At 37.4% G+C, this 16048-nt stretch overlaps 1 protein-coding gene across 8 annotated transcripts in view; it reads right to left on the bottom strand.

Annotated features, from left to right (window-relative positions):
- Positions 1–16048, bottom strand: part of ZZZ3 (zinc finger ZZ-type containing 3) — a 110808-nt gene that overhangs the window by 69835 nt on the left and 24925 nt on the right. The window contains exon 1 of one of the 8 annotated variants that reach the window (XM_078072880.1): positions 11154–11292. The exons of the other annotated variants lie outside the window; for them this stretch is intronic. The gene's annotated coding sequence lies outside the window, so the exon portion shown is untranslated. Of the gene's footprint in view, positions 1–11153; positions 11293–16048 lie in introns of those variants that run through there. 8 annotated transcript variants of the gene reach the window in all.

Genomic DNA, 16048 nt, shown 5'->3' with positions numbered 1-16048 from the left:
GACTTTCTCTTAAACGTGACTTTAAAACATTCCGTGTCTTTTAGAGTAATGATTTTGTCTTACCCCTCTACGAATAATTTGTGAACAGTAGCTATCCAAACATTCCCTAAAAGTAAGCTTCTTAAAAATCTAAGATTTTTAGATTATAGATTACAACTCTGAGAAACACATCAATGAGCTTATAATCATGAAAAAAAGCATTATATAAAACTTTAAGTCATTTCAACCAGTTTATTAGTAGAAAAACATGAGCTACAAAAAACCTCATTCATATTATGAATGGCATTCTAAAATGATTTACCATTGTATGCCATTCCAAATTCCTATATAATAAAAAGAAAAAGCAAAAATCTACACAGAAATGCAGATAGCTAGAGTGCCTGGGTGGCTCAGTTGGTTAGGTGTCCAACTCTTGATTTTGGCTCAGATCATGATCTCAGGGTTGTGAGATCAAGTCCCAAAGTTGGGCTTCATGATGGGCATGGAGCCTGTTTTGGATTCTCTTTCTCCCTCTCCTTCTGCCCCTCCCCTACTTGTGTGGGCATGTGCATATGAGCATTCGCTCTCTCTCTCAAAAATGAATGGAAGGAAGGAAGGAAGGAAGGGAGGGAGGGAGGGAGGGAGGGAGGGAGGAAGGAAGGAAGGAAGGAAGGAAGGTAGGTAGGTAGGTAGGTAGGTAGGTAAAGATAGCCTTACACCTGTTTGTGAATAAAATTTGACAGTGGAGTTGTCAACCTGCCAGATCTCACCAGTGAAAAGTTTCATTATACTAGAGTAGAAACTTAATATAATGTTATGCCGGTTATGTTTCAATTAAAAAAAAAAACAAGAGAACAAGACAATGGAATAGTGTTTAAGAAACACTGATATCTACCATCAAGCACTTACAAGTCTATTCATTTGTTTACAAATGTTAAACAATACCATAAAAAATTAACACTATTAGTGTAAACACTAACAGCTTTATTCCTAAATTTAAAAGTTGCTATATATTCTCTTGTAACAAACAAATTAAACTAGCCAAAATTCTTATACTCCTTACACTGCATTCTTTGTTTCCTTCACTATACATTTCAAATGGAGCAGATAAAGTATTTTGGTTTGTGATAGCTACAGTAATTTTTTATTTGAATTATTTAACTATAGTAACTTCCAGAAATTTAAAAAACTTAGCTATTTTGTCTTTTAAAAGCATACAAAATGGAAAACCATTTAAATCCTATTCCTAAGGCCTTCGTATTTATTCCTTGCTACAGAACTTTGCTTGTTTTCACATACTAATAAAATCAACAGACTATTCAAGAATTCCAAAGGCAAATCCAAAACCAATCTTGACTGAAAAGAATTACTTTTCCTACTATTTGCAGTCTAACACTGGTGCTACTGTGCTAAATAGATTACAGGATCTAAGATTCATGGCACATATGAAATCACTTCAAAAGACTACAGAAAATCCCACTAGAAAATATTACCAGTTCTACTGATATAACAAAGTTATAAGCTACACAACTTACTATAAAACTGTGATGTCTAAACTAAATGCAACCTAAATTATAAGGCACTGAAACTTTTTTTAGTTTTATAGAACCTTAGAAAATTTTCAGGACAAAAGTTATATAGAGATTCATATTAGTACCCAATTCTTCAGTGGTTATAAGTGAAAATACTGAATTGTGCACTATACCCTATCTTTAAATGATTTTTAAAGAAACAGATGAGGACATTCAAAGGTGGCTGTAAAAAGCATTAGAATAATGCTCAGGGACAGAAACACCTTTGCTAGACAATTAAACTTATCACACTCACTTGCTATAGAGAACTAAATTGAATATTTGGTGCAAAGTATAACCAAAGAAGAGCACACTTTCCTGGGTCCCTAAGTTGTTTGGAACCACAGTTTCTGCGTCTTGGATGCCTTCAAAAGATTTTAGAGATAAACCTATATTTCACAGTCAACAGAAAGGTAGCAGAAGCATGGGTTTGATAGAAGGAGACAGAAATATGATTCCCTACCATCAAAAATAACTAACAACTATCTGACCATGAGTAAGACACTTTGCTCTTCTATGCTTCATTTCCTCATCTAATAAACAGGAGTACTTCTCAGGGTTACTCTGAAGTTCAGAAGAGATTATGTCTGTGAAGTACTTTAGCTTACTGGTTTTCAAACACTAGTGTGCCTAAGGAATTCCTGAACCCTGGGGCGCATGACTGGCTCAGATGGTTAAGCATCTGCCTTCGGCTCAGGTCATGATCTTAGGGTCCTGGGATCCAGCCCTTCATCGGGCTCCCTGCTCAGTGGGAAGCCTACATCTCCCTCTCCCTCTGCATGCATCTCCTTCTCCCTCTGCCTGCCGCTCCCCCTGCTTGTGTTCTCTCTCTCTCTCCCCACTCTGTCAAATAAATAAATAAAATTAAAAAAAAAAAAAAGGGATTCCTGAACCCAACCACCCCAGAAATTCAGATTCAGTAGTTCTGGATATGCATGCATAAATCTACATCTTTAATTAAGCACTTCAGGTCATTCCAAAGTAGGAGCTCCCCAAGGATATGGATCATACTTTGAAAAAAGCTACATCAGTTTCTTCTGAAGCTTTAGTGTTCATAAGCATTACCCTAGGTACCTGTTTAAAATGCAAATTTCTAGGGGTGCCTGGCTAGTTCAGTCAGTGGAGCAAGTGACTCTTGATCTTGGTTGTGGGTTCAAGCCCCACGTTAGGGGTAGAGACTATGTAAAAATAAAATCTTTAGGGGCACTTGGGTGACTCAGTCAGTTAACCATCAGACTCTTGATTTCAGCTCAGGTCATGATCTCAGAGTTGTGGGGTTGAGCCCTATGACAAGCTCTGCACTCAGCAGGGAGTCTGCTTGATATTTTCTCTCCCTCTCCTCTGCCCCTCTCCACCACGCTTGAGTGTGCCCTCTCTAAAACAAATAAATCTTTTTTAAAAAATAAAATAAAATCTTTAAATAAACTACAAACTTCTAAACCTCATCCTTAGAAATTCAGATTCAATAAACTTGGGGCAGGACACAGAATCTTCATTTTATCAAATACCACAGGTGATTCAGATGCAAATAGCTCATGATCCATCCTTTTAGAAACCCTGCAGTAGATCTTCCCTTACATATTTCCCATATTGTATCCCACCTCTGTAGTATCAACATCCAAGACCAACCTTAGGCTTTCATCATTCACATAAACTAACTTACCTGCCTTTTAATTGGTCCTTCTACTTTAAGTCTCATCCCTTATAAATGCATGTTCTACAGAGTGATCTAAAATGCACACTTACGTCCCTCTCCTGACTAAAATGCTTCCAAGGGACTTCCACTCTTGGCCAAGACAAAGTAACAGGAATGAGATTTATGCTGCCACCAAAAACAACTAAAAATCTGGACAATATGAAAACATATTTTTCTTTCAGACACTGGAAACCAGACAATGTAACATAGGACAGTGATCAATGAAAGAGGAGAAACAAATGAGGCAAAGCTTATAACTGCTCCAGCTTACTGATGGGAGAGTTTCCAGACTACAGAGTGTGGAGGGTAATTAATGAGTTAAAAAGATGAACTGAGTAGTCTGGGAAGGCCAAAGTAACTACGGTCCCCAGAACATGAGAAGATCTACAGAGATCCCCCTCAGCCTTGAGCTGAGTACTGATCAGTGTGCATGTCCAAGGCCTGGAAAAGGCCTGGAAAACCATCTATAAGGAACACAGAGAATGATAATCACAGCCAGGGGTATGCTGGAAAATTTTTAACAACCTGGAGCAGTTAGTGGTTTGTAGTTCCTGGTTTACAGGGTTACCAACGTCTGTGGTATGAATATTCCCACCTGCAGCCAATTTCAAGCTATTAACTATCACTGAGTGCTAAATTAGAAAAAGATACATTGTAGCACATCAAACATTATATAGTATTTCTACCATAGAGATAGAACAGATATAAATTACCACCTGTGCACAAAAATAATATATAATAATAGAATAAAGAGGTAATGAGTTTTGAGGCATCATCCTTTGTTCTTAATGTAACAGATTTAATTATAAGTGTATACAATTCAATTCTATTAAGAATTAAACCAGCTCAGGGGCTTCTGGCTGGCTCAGTCAGTGGAACATGCAACTCTTGATTTCAGGGTTCTGGGTTCGAGCCCCAAGGCGGGTGTAGAGTTTACTTAAAAATAAAATCTTAAAAAAAAAAAAGAAAAAAGAAAAAAGAATTAAACCAGCTCTGAAACTTCCTAACATTTTAACAAACAGCTCTCACAAGCTCCAGCATACCACGTCCATGGCTCACACTGCCCACGGCCCACCAGGGACAGCAACAGTCTGTATACCTTCCAGCCAGAGTGGAAAACCTTCTAATTCACAGGATATCAAGTACAGTGCTCAGAGGGGCAATGCCTCAGTAGTGGGGCAAAATGAGCTCTAAAGACTACTCTGGTCCCACCTAACAGAATAAAAGCAAGTCTAAAAAGTAATAATAATAAAGCCATTTCCAAGGAACTTAACTCTGTCCCAAAACAAAGCTCAAGAATATTCATAGTAATACAAAAAATTTCAGCACCAAACAAGGTAAAATTGACAATGCCTGCATCCAATCAAAAATCAGCAGACATGCAAAGGAGGAAGATACCAGTCATAATGAGAAAAATAATCAACAGAAATTGATCCATACATAATAGATCTACTAGACAAGAACATTAAATCAGTTATTATAAATGCAGTTCCTGGGGCGCCTGGGTGGCTCAGTCAGTTGAGCGTCTGCCTTCGGCTCAGGTCATGATCCCAGGGTCCTGGGATCGAGCCCCGCATCGGGCTCCCTGCTCAGCGGGAAGCCTGCTTCTCCCTCTCCCACTCCCCCTGCTTGTGTTCCCTCTCTGGCTGTCTCTCTGTCAAATAAATAAATAAAATCTTAAAAAAAAAAAAGATTAAATGTAGTTCCTAGGTTCAAAAAGGTAGACGATGGAAAGATTAAGCATGTTAGGTAGAGGTATGAAAGACTTTTTAGAAATTTGATTGTTTTAGTAATAAAAAAAATGCTGGCTGGGATTAACAAGAGATTAGACACTGCGAAGAAAATATGTCAATGAACATGAAGACAAAGCAACAGACACTATACAAAACAAAACAGAGGAAAACAAGACTGAAGGGAAAAAAAGCATAAATAAACTGTGGGACAACATCAAGCATGCCAGTACATGGGTAATCAGAGTATCCAAAAGAAGTAGGAAAGGGGCACCTGGGTGGTTCAGTCGGTTAAAGGATCTGACTATTGGTTTTGGCTCAGGACATATCAGGGTCCTGGAATTGAGCCCCACGTGGGGCTCTGGACTCAGCGGGGAGTCTGCTTGAGAATTCTCTCTGTCCCTCTCTCTCTGCCACTCCCATGTGTGCACTCACCTGTATGTGCACATGCATGCTCTCTCTCAAAACTAAATAAATCTAAAAAAAAAAACAAAAAAACCACAGAAGTAGGGGGAAAATGTCAGAAAAAATAATGGCCCAAAACTTTTCAAATTTCATGGAAATAATAAACCCAAAGATTAAAGAAGCTAAAGATAGTAAAATTTATCTTTAAGGTATTGAAAGAACCTATTAAGAATTCAGTTGCCAGAGAAAATATCTTTCAAAAACTAAGATGAAATAAAGATGATTTTAAATTGTAAATGTTAAAAGATACCATCACCAACAGACATGTACTATAAGAAATGTTAAAGGAAGTTTTTCGGACAGAGGATACTAGACGACAGTCTGGATCTACCCAAAGGAATGAAAAGCACAGGAAATGGTAAATGAGAATAAATATAAAATATTTTCCCCCTTAGTTTTTAAATCTCTTTACAAGAGAATTGATTATTTTAACAAAAAAAGATACCAATATATTGTGAAATTTATAACATAGATGGAAGTAAACTGTAATAGCAAAACAGCCAAGAGATTCTAATAGTACACATGAAGTGGTATAGTGTCACTTCATACATGTGGTAAATTAAAGATGTATACTATGAAACCTAAAGCAACCCTTAAAAAAAAAAAGAAAAACAAAATGAAACACATGGATAGTTAATAAGCCAACAAAGGAAATAAAACAAAATCATTTAAAAAAAATCCAAATAAGGCAGAATAAAAGGGAAAAGGGATAAAGAACATATAGGAGAAATTTTTAAAAACTGGAAGGTAGGAGGTTTAAACTTACCTATATCAACAATTACTTTAGTGTAGCCTTTCAAATGTAAGTGGTCTAAAACAGTTTAAAAGTAGTTTAAATTATTTGAAAAAAGTTATCTGGGGGGCGCCTGGGTGGCTCAGTCGTTAAGCGTCTGCCTTCGGCTCAGGTCATGATCCCAGGGTCCTGGGACCGAGCCCCACATTGGGCTCCCTGCTCCGCAGGAAGCCTGCTTCTCCCTCTCCCACTTCCCCTGCTTGTGTTCCCTCTCTCGCTGTGTCTCTCTCTGTCAAATAAATAAATAAATATAATCTTAAAAAAAAAAAGGTATTTGTAAAGAATAATAAATTTTAACAAATTCAAATCACATAATTTGACTACAATAGAATTAAATTAGAAATCAATAATAAAAATATATCTCAAAAATCCCCAAATATCTCAAAAATAAATTACAACCCATGAGTCAAAAGAGGGGAAATTAGAAAATTGGAGAACTACATGAAAGAGTCACATGCTCTACCAACTGAGCCAGCTAGGAACCCCCCCAAAGCTGGTTCTTTAAGAAAAAAATCAACAAAACTGATAAATCTCTAGCCAGACTGACTAGGAAAAAAATATAAATTATCAATTATTAGGAAAGAAATTATTAATTATATAGATTCTATATTAAAAGATAATTATTTTAACAAGGGTACCAAGACAAACCAATGGGGAAAGAAAAATCTTTTCAACAAATGCTGCTGAAATAACTGGATATCCACATGCAAAAGAAAGACCCGGCCTGCCTGGGTGGCTCAGTTGGTTGAGCCTCCAACTCCTGATTTCAGCTCAGGTCATGAGATCAAGTCCTACATGGATTTCACACTAAATAGGGAGTTTGCTTGAGAGTCTCTCCTTCTGCCCCCGCCCCACTTGCATGCTCTCTGTACAATAAATAAATCTTAAAAAAAAAAAGTTAGACCCCTACTTAACATGATATAAAAAAATTAACTCAAAAAGAATCAAAGACCTACATGTAGAAGCTAAAATAACAACAGGGGTGCCTTGGTGGCTCAGTCGGTTAAGATATACAAATAGCCAATAAGCACATGCAAAGATGCTCAACATCAGTAGCCATCAGTGAAATACAAGTAAGAACCACAAATAGATACCACTTCATACCCACTAGGATAAACATAATGAAAAGATGGACAATAGTAAGTGTTGGCAAGGATATGGTGAAATTGCTACCCTCATACATTGCTGGTAGGAACAAAAAATGGTGCAGCTGCTTTGGAAAAGTTTGGCAGATCCTCAGTAAGTCAAACAAAATTACCCTATGACCCAGGAATTCCACTTTTAGATACATATGCAAGAAAAAGGAAACAGGCTCACAAAAAAACTTGTTCACAAATGTTCATAGCAACATTATTCATAATAGGCAAAAAAGTGGAAGTAACCCAAATGTCCATAAACTATTGAATGATAAAACAAAATGTAGAATATACACAATGGAATATTCTTTAGCCATAAAAAGGAGATGCTGAGACATGCTACAACATGGATGAACCTTAAAACATTATGCTAAGTAAAAAAAGCCAGTCACAAAAGGTCACATGTTATATGATCCCACTGATATAAAATGTCTAGAACAGACAAATTCATAGGAACAAAAAGGAAATTCGTGGTTGAAGAGACTGAAGTGGGGGGAGATAGCTGAAAGTGACAATGGGTATGAGGTTTCTTTTTAGAGTGATGAAAGTATTCTGCAGTTACGTACTGGTGACAGTCACACAACTTTGTGAATATATTAAAAATCACTAAATTATACACTTTAAAAGGGTGGATTTTATTATGTCTCAAGTCTTACGCCATATCTCAATTTTTAAAAGAGATTATAAATCACTTGTCAATAAAGTAAATAAGTTAGATGAAATGGACAAACTCCTTGGAAGATCAGAAACTTCCAAAGCTCACCCAAGGAGAAATGGATACATTAAACATATCTAAAGAAATTGTAGTTAAAAACTTACTAACAAGTAAAAGTCCAGGCCTTGAGGGCTTCACTGGTGAATTCTGACTATACTGAGTATTATGCATTTAAAGAAGAAATACCAATCTACTCAAACTCTTCAAGAAAACTGAAGAGGGGGGCACCTGGGTGGCTCAGTCGTTAGGTGTCTGCCTTCGGCTCAGGTCATGATCCCAGGGTCCTGGGATCGAGCCCCACATCAGGTTTCCTGCTCCATGGGAAGCCTGCTTCTCCCTCTCCCACTCCCCCTGCTTGTGTTCCCTCTCTCACTGTCTCTCTCTCTCTCTCTGTCAAATAAAGAAAGAAAATCTTAAAAAAAAAAAAAAAAAACTGAAGAGGAATACTTTCTCAACTCATTGTATGAAGCCAGCATTATTCTGATACCAAAACTAGACACAGACATTACAAGAAAATACTACAAACCAATATTCCTCATGAACATAGATGCAAAATTCTAAACAAATTTTTAACCGATTCCAACAATATATAGACATACCTCTTATTATTACACTTTGCTTCACAAATTGAAAGTTTGTAGCAACCCTGCCTCAAGCAAGTCTATTGGTGCCATTTTTCCAACAGCATTTGCTCACTTTGTCTCTGTGTCATATTTTGGTAATTCTCCCAGTATTTCAAACTTTTTTCATTATTATTCTATTTGTTATGGTGATCTGTTGTAAGTGATTACAACTTGGTGAAAGCTCAGGTGACGGGTAGCATTTTTTAGCAATAAAGCATTTTTAAATTAAGGTACATAGCAGACATAATGCTATTGCACACTTAATATACTACAGTATAATGTAAATACAACTTCTATATGCACTGGGAAACAAATTCATTTGACTTGCTTTATTGAGATATTTGCTTTATTGCAGTGTTCTAGAACCAAGCCAGCTATATCTCCAAGGTATGCCTGTATAAAAGGATAATACGTCACGACCAAATGATGTTTATCCCCAAAATGTAAAAGTGGTTTACATGTATTTAAGGTTGGTTCAATATAATTCACTTTATAAGATCTCCTATGCAAATACTGAAAAGGCATTTGACAACAATCTATATCCCTGTCTATAGTGACAGAAAGGAGATGGATCGTGGTTGCCAGGGTACAGTAAGGGGGGGGGGGGAGGAAGAAACAATAGGAAGAGATTACAAAAGGGTATGAAGAAACTTTGAGGGGTGACGGCTATGTTCATTACCTTGACTGTAGTGATGACTGCACAGTGTATACATGTATGAAAACACATCAAATTACATGTTTTAAATTATTGTCCAATAAATTACTCTTCAATAAAGCTATTCCAAAATAAACCCCCAAAATAAAACACCTTTCCAGGAATACAGCTTAAAATCTTAGTTTCTTAATGGAGATGCAAATTGTATCTGGGTTGTTCCAGCCCTACCTAATTCCACTCTAAATCCTTCCGAGCAGCCAACCTGATCTAAGTTCCAATCTCTGATCACAAAGGTTTTCAACCATGGTTAAGGGTTAAGTATCAAAATCATCTGTGGCACTTAAAAAAGTAGGAATTTGATTCTGTAGGTCTGAAATTCAGTCCAGTTATAATTTTTTTGGTAATTTTTAAAAGTTTATTTTTACTACTTTTAACTTTTCTATTGAAGTACAACATACACACAGAGGAAGTGCACAAATTATAAATGTACAGCCTGAAGAATTACTACAAAGCATAAGTATATAGATAAAAAGTTTATTTTTAAGTAATCTCTACACCCAACATGGGGCTAGAACTCAAGACCCCAAGACAAGAGTCACATGCTCTTCTGCCTGAGCCAGCTGGGCACCCCAAGAGGCATATATTTTTTTAAGAGTTCCAAGGATGATTTTGATGAACAGCCAAGGATTAAAACTACTACCTCTGCCTCAAGCATCTTTTATCTTCCTTTCTCTTTGCTCAGCTAACATTTATCTGGCCCTTCAAGTCACAGATCAAATGTAACCACCATCTCCTCCCTCCCAAGAAGCTATGTGTTCTCAGGGAACCCTGTGTATAGCTCATACCACTGAGCATATAGGGTATTTTTCAAACTGTTTTTTAAGGCAAAAACTCTTAAGTTATATGCTAGAGAAAAAGAACAGAGTGAAATTATTCTAGTTAAAAGCAAGTATATTGACTGCAGGATAAAGAGCTTGCCCACCCTTCTTTAAACCATCCCACTAGGAGATTAAAAATTACAACTTACTATAATCATCTATTTCTTGTTTGTTTCATTTATCAAAACTACTTTATAGCAAGGCCTTTCTTATTCTTCATTTCTCTGATGCCCAGAAAACATTCATTTAACATTATTATTGGGACATTATCCAAACAGAATAAATATGGAGGATAAGTCAATAAGGGGAGAAAAATGTTTGAGAAAAGGGGAACAGTACCTACGGTGGCACTGAAATAGAAAAAGACTAGGCCATCAGAGGAACTGGAATGAGGCCAGGAAGGCTGAAGCCTAGTTAGCTAGTAAGCGTCATGAAATAAGCTTTAAAGCAGACAGCTGTTAGACAATGAAGGGCTTCACAGGCTATGGTAAAAATCTGATCCTTTCTGTTCTTTATTTACTTTTTAAATTTTATTTTTAATTTGATTATTTTTCCTATTGAAGATTTTTAATGACACAATCTGATACACATTTTTAAAAGATCATCCTGGGGGCGCCTGGGTGGCTCAGTTGGTTAAGCGACTGCCTTCGGCTCAGGTCATGATCCCGGAGTCCTGGAATCGAGTCCCACATCGGGCTCCCAGCTCAGCAGGGAGCCTGCTTCTCCCTCTGACCCTCTCCCCTCTCATGCTGTTTCTCTCTCTCTCTCAAATAAATAAATAAATAAAATTTTAATTAAAAAAAAAAAAGACCATCCTGGCTGCTGTGTGAATGTGAACTGAAGAGCAAAATGGGAAGGGACCAAGAGTGTAACAATAAATGTGATTAAAAAGGAATAAAAGAGGGGTGGTACCTGGGTGGCTCAGAAGGTTGAGCGGCTGCTTTTCGCTCAGGTCATGATCCCAGGGTCCTGGGCTCAAGCCTCGCATTGGGCTCCTTGCTCAGAGGGGAGCCTGCTTCTCCCTCTCCCACTCCCCCTGCTTATGCCCGCTCTCTCACTGTGTCAAATAAATAAAATCTTAAAAAAAGGGGGGGGGGGCGCCTGGGTGGCTCAGTCGGTTAAGCGTCTGCCTTCAGCTCAGGTCATGATCCCGGGGTCCTGGGATCGAGCCCCGCATCGGGCTCCCTGCTCCGCGGGAAGCCTGCTTCTCCCTCTCCCACTCCCCCTGCTTGTGTTCCCTCTCTCGCTGTGTCTCTGTCAAATAAATAAAAATAAAATCTTAAAAAAAAAAAAAAAAAAAAAGGGGGGGGGGAATAAAAGAATAAATAAAAGTTTAAGTAGAAAAGTGATAACATCCAGGGGCGCCTGGGTGGCTCAGTCGTTAAGCGTCTGCCTTCAGCTCAGGTCATGATCCCAGGGTCCTGGGATCGAGCCCCGCGTCGGGCTCCCTGCTCTGCGGGAAGCCTGCTTCTCCCTCTCCCGCTCCTCCTGCTTGTGTTCCCTCTCTCGCTGTGTCTCTCTGTCAAATAAATAAATAAAATCTTTAAAAAAAAAAAAAAAGAAAAGAAAAGTGATAACATCCAATGCTGTCACTCATTTTCATTCATTCAACAAACATTGAGAACAACCATAGTCCTGGCACTGTTCTGGGCATTGGGAATGTAAAGGAAAGTTCCTGCTTTCACAAAGCTTATATATATATTTTTAAAGATTTTATTTATTTATTTGACAGAGAGCGAGAACACAAGCAAAGGGGAGCGGGAGAGGGAGAAGCAGGCTCCCCGCTGAGCAGAGAGCCCGACTCAGGGCTGGATCCCGGGACCCTGGGTCAAAGGCAGATGCTTAACTGACTAAGCCACCCAGGCACCCCACAAAACTTACATTTTATATTAACAGGTCAATAGATAAATTGTGTAAGGTGATAAAGCTACAAAAAATAGAGCAAGGTAAGACAATGAAAAATGATGGAGTGGTTAGAGAGAAACTGTCTAATGACCTAACATTTTAATAGCGATCATGTAGGTAGTAGGGCCTGGTAGGCCACAGTTACAAACTTTGAATTTTATTCTGAGTGAGATGAAAGCCACTGGAGAATTTTGATCAAGGGAGGAACATGATCTGACTTTTATTTAAAAGGATCATTTGAAGAGCTGTGTGCAGAACAAACTGTAGACAGAAAGAGTAGAAACACAGAGGATGGTTTTACTGCTATTAGAGAAATAATGGTGCAGTATCAGTCGAAGTGTTAAATTATCTACTTCAACATAGCTTTTGAAGGCAGGTCCAACAGAATTCTCTCATTGGATGTGGAGCTTCAAGAAAAAGTCAAAGAATGAATCTTAAACATTATTCTTCTGCTCAGGGAGTACTCCTAAAAATGCTGTCTAGTCCCTCTTTGTTACTGCCTTCTTTCATCCTTCCACAGGAACTGTACTAATGCTGAGAACTCTTAAATCTGTATGTCAACTTCTACATTTCCCTTCAGAAGTTCAGTTCCATATATCCAACTGCCTGCTGACTCTACAAAAACCTCAAATTCTACTTGTTCAAACTGAATTCACCATCTTTCTTTCAGCCCCAATACCAATACCTGGTTCCTCCATTAGATTTACTTATTTAATGAATGACACTACCAAATCTCCTACTGACCAAACCAAAACCCCAGGAGTGACCCTTTTAATTCCCTTTTCCTCTATCATCCAATCCACACCTTCCATATGCATACCCAATCATTTATCGTATGGGGGGGGGGGGGCTGGTACAGGATGAGCATTTTAATGATGTCACAGTGCAAGGGTAAGGAATTTAATTTGCTTTCTCTGACTTGTGGTATAGACAGAATTGAATAACAGATTAGTAAATGCTCTAATATTTGTTCAAAAATAATCTAGGGGAGTAAAAATCTTCAGCCAAAGACTGTATTCTTTGTAGAAGTAGAAAACCTCAAGCTAATTCTCAGAACGTGAATAGTCCACAGAAGAATAATTTATGAATCACAGCTGAAGTTGTGAAAGCAATGTAAGTCAACAAAGGCAAGTAAGAATAGGAGAATTTTTCAGACAGACACTCAGAAGGCAACAGTGTCCATGTGTCTGGGTATAAAAGAAGAGATAATTTAAGAAACTGACAAAGAACCATTAGAGAGGACAGAAACCCGAAAAGAGTAACATAAAAAATCAAACTCTGTGTTTGTGCTACTGGGTCCCAAAAACTGGTCTTTGATGAAATGAGTAAAGTACAAAACATACCTCATTTTCTTTTAAACCCAGATTTACTCAATTTAAAGAATTACTTTATTCTGAATTTATGCCACTCCACTTTTTTGGTATGAAAGGACTTTTCTGTAAATTATCTAATGTCATTTTTTAACAAAATTAAAAGGGGCCACCCCACATTGATCCCAAAAATTTTTTTGAAAATTATACTGTACTGGTCTATAAATTTTTTTAACTCCTTGTTAATTAAATACAATAACTTAGAATCACTGAGGTTGTAATTACACTGAATATGATATCATACAAAACAATAAGTATTAAAAACACAGAATTGGGGCGCCTAAGTGGCTCAGTCGTTAAGCATCTGCCTTCGGCTCAGGTCATGATCCCAGGGTCCTGGGATCCAGCCCCACATCAGGCTCCCTGCTTGGTGGGAAGCCTGCTTCTCCCTCTCCCACTCCCCCACTTGTGTTGTGTTCCCTCTCTCGCTATGTCTCTACCTGTCAAGTAAATAAATAAAATCTTAAATAAATAAATATAAAAAGAATTATTCAACTGTCACTTCTAAATATTATTCAACAATCCTATTTCATATTAGTAGATTAAAAGAGTACTAAACAAAGTAAAAACATAAAAACAAGAGAATCCAACGAGAAAAATGGGAATTCTAAAAACCCACTTAGAAAATAAATAAAATAATTAAAAACCCATTCAAAAGCAATTTTCCTATAAACTACAGACTCATTAACCATTAGAGACTATTTCCCATTTTCTTCCTATGAATCTCAGAGTTATATGCTGTTTTTTGTGATAATTGTTTATTCCATACTTCTCAAAATATGTTATTTATTCCTATGCTAGTAATTTCAGGCTGTAAAAAAATGAACTTTTATTTTATTTAGGTACTGTTCCTTTTAAGGAGTATTAGGAAAAAGGGCATGACACCAATCATTTTATAAAACATTTTTTTAAATTGAGGTGACACAAAAAAGTTATGTCAAAGAAAAGTCTAGGGGCGCCTGGGTGGCTCAGTTGGTTAAGCGACCGTCTTCAGCTCAGGTAATGATCCCAGGGTCCTGGGACTGAGCCCCGCATCAGGCTCCCTGCTCAGCGGGGACCCTGCTTCTCCCTCTCCCTCTGCCTGCCCTCCCCCCCTGGTTCTCCTCTGTCAAATAAATAAATAAGTAAAATCTTTTTTAAAAAGTCTAAAGTAAAAAATTATAAGGATTATATCCAGATATAACAAAAAAATAGAAGAATTAAAGTTTGAAAAACAGTGTTATTATTGTACACTCCAAACACACAAGTTATTTTTCATAAACATCTAACTCCACATAGAAGATAAATTCCAAAGTGTTGATAAAATTCATAAATGCTATCTCATTTTCCCATTGATTTACAAATTCAACTTCAAAAGAAAATCTTTTGGCCCCAAATACACAAACCTTTCCATGAAAACTGTCTTTTAAAAATGGATATTAAATAAACATAGCAGTAAGAGAAAGAGTTCATTTCAATGGTGCCCATTTTACAATGAACTGTCAAAAATCATATAGGGGGTACTTTGACTAAAAACATTTTAAAGGTCTCTATTTAAAGTTTTCCAAGTTCAAAAAATGGACCGCATTTAAAGAATAAAAAAAGGAAGAAAAGAAAACCTCAGTATAGTTCTCCAAATTTCCTTTGAATATAAAGACTGTTTTTATTTAGGGGCACCTGGGTGGCTCAGTCGTTAAGCGTCTGCCTTCGGCTCAGGTCATGATCCCAGGGTCCTGGGATCGAGCCCCGCACCGGGCTCCCTGCTCCATGGGAAGCCTGCTTCTCCCTCTCCCACTCCCCCTGCTTGTGTTCCCTCTCTCGCTGTGTCTCTCTCTGTCAAATAAATAAAAAAATCTTTAAAAAAAAAAAAAAAAAAAAGACTGTTTTTATTTATTTGCCCAGACTTGGCATCAAAAAACTTCACCCAGAAATACTTAAGGCTAGGTACTTTTTCATTTCTGGGTCTTCTGATCTTTTTCCCTTGGCTATAAAGTTATTACAGTTTTGCACTTCACCCTGGAGTAAGCTTCTTACAAATAAAGAATAAATTCAGAGTATTTTTCCCTTTCGAGAGGTGAAATTTAAAGTCACTCTGTAATAGCTAACTGAGCCAGACTCAAGGAGTCTAGTGGTTTGTAAACAAACCATTAACTCTTCTTAATTATATATCAACAAAGCATGTTTATTTCTGTAGTAGAAGTTCTGGCCTATTGAGCAAATTAAAGAAACCAAGGAAGACTGGGATAGAAGGTATTTGAAAACAGTGGCTATCCATAAAACTCAGTCTTTGGGAAAATTCTGCAAACATGAATCAAAGGTGATTTATCTATATGGTGTTGCTGCACCTACAGCATATATTTGAGACATCTGAGTAGACTGGGGAAAAAACAAGTGTTAGATTCCCATCTAATCTAAACAACTTACTAGTTACATGACCTTAAGTGATTAATCTGATACTCAGTCCTCATCTGTGAAATGGAAAGAAAGCATTCTGACACACAGAATGGTCCAGAGAATTAAATAAAAGAATTTATATAAAGTACCCCCAATATA

Source organism: Halichoerus grypus, chromosome 5 (assembly GCF_964656455.1).
Source record: "Halichoerus grypus chromosome 5, mHalGry1.hap1.1, whole genome shotgun sequence".
In the NCBI taxonomy this organism is placed as follows: Eukaryota; Metazoa; Chordata; class Mammalia; order Carnivora; family Phocidae; genus Halichoerus; species Halichoerus grypus.
This window is presented reverse-complemented; position numbering and strand designations above follow the sequence as displayed.